General features: G+C 35.3%; 1 pseudogene; it reads right to left on the bottom strand.

The window, feature by feature from the left end:
- Positions 1-2248: 2248 nt before the first annotated feature.
- On the bottom strand, positions 2249-3068 carry LOC130041893 (40S ribosomal protein S3a-like; annotated as a pseudogene).
- Between the last annotated feature and the right edge of the window lie 1492 nt (positions 3069-4560).

Here is a 4560-nt window from a genome sequence, read left to right as displayed (position 1 = left end):
ATTGAAATGATTCTAAAAACCTCATCATTCTGTGAGACACCAGAAAAACACGAGTCAGTTTCTTCAAATTATTTCTAGTCAAAGGTTTATGTAAGTCTCGGAAACATTCAGTAAATCAATATTATCTTTCAATGTTTTTACTAGTAAGCACAATTGTGTATCATATATTCTATTGACTAGAGAGTTCTCTGGAAAAAATAATAAAATTACACAATGCATTTAGCACATTATAGATTAATTTTACTTTCCTTTGCTTAATGAAGTATTTGCAATTACCAAGCTTCTGGATATAAAGAAAGGTAAAAATGTTTTAAAGTGGTTGGCTTTAAGTTTTTTGCCTTTCTCAATTTAACTCTGATATTGTGTGAAACTAAATGCAAAAAACTAAACTGAAAAATATCAATAAAATTATCTGTATCACTTTGCAGAGGAAATAATTATTTTCAAAAAACATCTCTTACTTAGCTAATGTTGAAAATAATCTGTCGCTTCCCATCTGAGACTCTGATATTTTGGTTCTGGTGGGGATATGTGTCAGCAAAAATTATCGTATTACATTCTGAATACCAGGCTTCATCCTTAGAAAAAGTACAGTATTTCTAAATTTATGACACTAATGGAAATCTTCTGGCAGCGTGTGATCCATTTTGCTAATACTCAGGAAGCAGCACAACTCTAATCTCCTGTTGCACATCTCCAAAGTCTATAACATCTTAATTAGCATAGAAACGAGAGATGTGAAAGTCTTAAGTTGTTGAACAAACTAAGTCCTGTCATAGAATAATATATTTAAAAATTTGATCGTGTTTGAAATAAGATGGAAAGAAACACTGACTATTACATGCTACTAATTTTATTGAAGAACATTAGAAAAAAAAATCCCATTGAGAACTTAAAGGCCAATCCTTAGTTTACAAGATAAAGTTTGTGACCTGAAAAATAAAAGTATTTATAGATTTTATCTTAAGAAGGACTAAATCACAAATTTAAAATTGTACCTCTGCTATCAACACCAGGAGGATTACTCCATAGCTTAGAGGCCAGCTGGGTATTCTAGGGGAAAGGGCAGTTCAGATAGAGAAGGGAGCACCAAATAAAGGGTGTTTGGAGGATCCTCCCAGGAGGGGAAATGCATGTTGAAAGTAGACTATGGACTGAACATGTTTGCCACGCAATGCCTCTTTTGCAGACCACAACACCCAAAAGGAGAGAGAGAACAAAAGGGAATGCCCTGCCACAGAGGCAGGGTGGGAGGGGGGTGGGGGGGAATATTATCCGTGGTGGTGGGAAATGGGCACTGGTGGAGGGATGGGTATTTGATCATTGTATGACCGAAACCCAAGCACAAAGATTTGTAAATCTACAACTGTACCTCATGGTGCTTCACTAATAAAATAAAATAAAAAAAAATAAACAGGAAAAAAAATGTACCTCTGAAATATGAGTGTGTTAAAATTAAAGAACACTAAACTGAAATCAAATTGGATTTCAATTTTAGTTTCTCCATTTACTAGTTGTGTGATCTTGGGCCAATTACTTGATCTTTCAGGACCTCTCTTTCTCTGCCAGGATAGATAATCTGCAAAGACCTTTCCAGCTCAATCATTTTTTATGATTTCATTAGAGTTCAGTAGTAGAAGCTAATAAGTCAGCTGATATTGTAATAAACAAGATTGCTTTTCTGTAGGGAAAGGAACACCTGACTGTAAGTCAAATAGGTTGTATTCTTCTCTCTACAGCTCTAGCTAAAATCCTTATGATTTGGAACTAGAAAGATAGCTCAGAAGTCTTTGCATGTGGGAGGCCTGAGTTTAACAGCTGTCATGACACGGACCCCCAAACACTGCCAGGAGCACAAAACTAGGAGTATTTCTAAAGTCTTACTGGCCATGGATTCAAAATTAAAAAAAAAACAAAACCATGTGGGATCTGGCAAGTTCTAAATGTTCTGATCTCTATATCTATAAATTAGAGATGATGATAATTGATTGTATTGAAAAAAGTTTTTAATGAAATGCTGTATCTATTAGTCGGCTTGGCTGCCAAAACAAAACACAACAGACTGCAAGGCTTAAACCAAGAATTTAAATTTTTTATAGTTCTGGAGGCTGCGAAGTTCAAGTAATGGTCTAACAGGTCAGTTTCTGGTGAGAGCTCTCCTCCTGTCTTGCAGATCGCCATATCATCAGTGCGTCCTCACATGGCAGAAGTGAGAAAAGAAGTCTGGTGTCTCTTTTTTTTTTTTCACCAGAAATAAAACTTTCATTTGTTACCAATGAACATCTGAATTTTAACCAGATTCTTGGACTGCTGGTTCATACCCATCAGCCCGTTCAACTTTAGTGCCTGTCTTATCTCCAGTAGCTTTTCCAGAACTACTACCTTCACCATAAAGCTCCATGAATTTTCCCAATTCAAAAGTGGGTTTCTTCAGCATTTGTACTTTTCTAAGAAACACATCATGGACTGGGTAAATAGACTGGCAAGCCTTTTCTATGTCTTTCCCAATGATGTCTGGAATCAATTTATTGACCACCTATTTTAAGTCATTTGTCTGTACCTCTCAAGTCATGATCTCCATCATCTTCTTCCAAATCTGGCAAACCAGTTGATGCTCAGCATAAGAGGTCTTCTGAATCTGGTTACTGTGCTTCTTAGTGAAACCAACACAGAATAGACGAAGCAAACAACCATCGGTAGTCTTGACATCAATATGAGCCTCAATCATGGTCTGCCATTTTTTGATCATGGTGCACATCGGTGAGGTCCATGCCATAGAAGTTTGTCAAGCAGTTTTTGCCCTGAACATCCTCTGTAGAATTTCCTAAAAGCGACTTCATTGTTTTTCAGATCAGCAAGGTTCACTTCAAAAACAAATCCTTGAGACCATTGGATGCAATTTTGACTCCCTGGGTTCTAGTGACAAGCGTTTTCCCAATATTTCTTATATTAAACATTGCAGGTGCTTTCACATCATGCCCGTCTTTCTTAGAAAATGGATCAACCATTTTCTTCATGGCTCCCATTTTGCCTCCTTTGGTAAGGCGCTTGTTTTTGCCGACCGCCATGGTGCCGCTCAGAGAGCCAAAAGGGCCTGGTGTCTCTTGTTGTAAAGAAAGAAACCAGTCCAATCAGGTCTGGGCCACACAATTATCTATAGTCTTATTTGATCCTTATCACATTTTCATATTTCCTATCTTTTTATTTAATCACTGGAGAATTAGGCTGCTGCTACGAGGAACACAATTGAGTACAGAGTATCATATATTGAAATTTTTCACAAAAATTTTTAGAAAATGTTCTAAGAATAAATGTATAAATAAATGTATTACTGTATAAATAATATATTTATTGTGTGTCTAATGTATGACACTTCTGAAGAACTAAATAAAATAAAAGTTTTTTTGAAAATAAAAGTGCTCACCTTGTTACAATTGCCATGATATGAAAATAAATGATCAGCTATTGATGAATGGATCAAGAAGTTGTGTTTTGTATATACATATAAACATATATATGTGTGCATACACATGTACATTTTATAATATGCATGTACACATATACATGCACATTTATAATATGTATGTACATATTATGATATGTATGTGTATGTACACATTTATAATGTGTACATACACATTTATAATATGTATGTATCACAGTGGGTAGGGGTTTGCCTTGCACGCAGTGAACCTGGCTGACCCAGGTTTGATTCCTCCGCCCCTCTCGGAGAGCCCGGCAAGCTACCGAGAGTATCCCGCCTGCACAAAGCCTGGCAAGCTAGCCCGGATATATTTGATATGCCAAACACAGTAACAACAAGTCTCACAATGGAGACGTTACTGGGCCTGGTCGAGCAAATTGATAACCAATGGGAGGACAGTGCTACAGTGCTACCTATGTATACATGTACATTCTATAAAATGTATGTACATATGTATATATACATATATAATGGAATACTATGAAGGTCTAAGAATGAACAAAATCATGCAGTTTTCAGTCACACGGATAGAACTAGAGGATATTATGCTGAGTGAAGAGAGTGAGAAAGAAAGATAAATATATACATGATCTTTCTCATATGTAATACTTAAAGATACACAGAAAGGTGGCAACAAAGTTTGAAAGGCAACATGATGGGAGAATTGATACACACAATTGAGTTTGAAGAAACATGAGAGGGTAGGGTGTTGGGGTCCTTGGGAGAAGGGGGTGGGTACACTGGTGATGATTGTGGTGATGGTATTATGTTCATAAGAAACAATTATTAGCAATATTTAAACTACAAAATCTCAATCAATAAAAATTTTTAAATATCGTTATATCAATACTCATCTTTTAAACTATCTTTACATTAAAAAATTAGTACACTTAAAGCATTCCTAGAAGTGCATAAAGATATACATGTGAAAGTATTGGAATATTGTTGAAAAATGTGAAAGATCAAAAAATAAATGAAATAATACATAATAGTATATCATATACAGGAAAATTTTATATTTGATATTTACATAAACTGAAATATCATATTTTAATTAAAATGTGGCTACCCTATAA

The sequence above is a fragment of the Sorex fumeus genome, unplaced genomic scaffold, assembly GCF_029834395.1.
Source record: "Sorex fumeus unplaced genomic scaffold, SorFum_2.1 ptg000098l, whole genome shotgun sequence".
Lineage (NCBI taxonomy): Eukaryota > Metazoa > Chordata > Mammalia > Eulipotyphla > Soricidae > Sorex > Sorex fumeus.
This window is presented reverse-complemented; position numbering and strand designations above follow the sequence as displayed.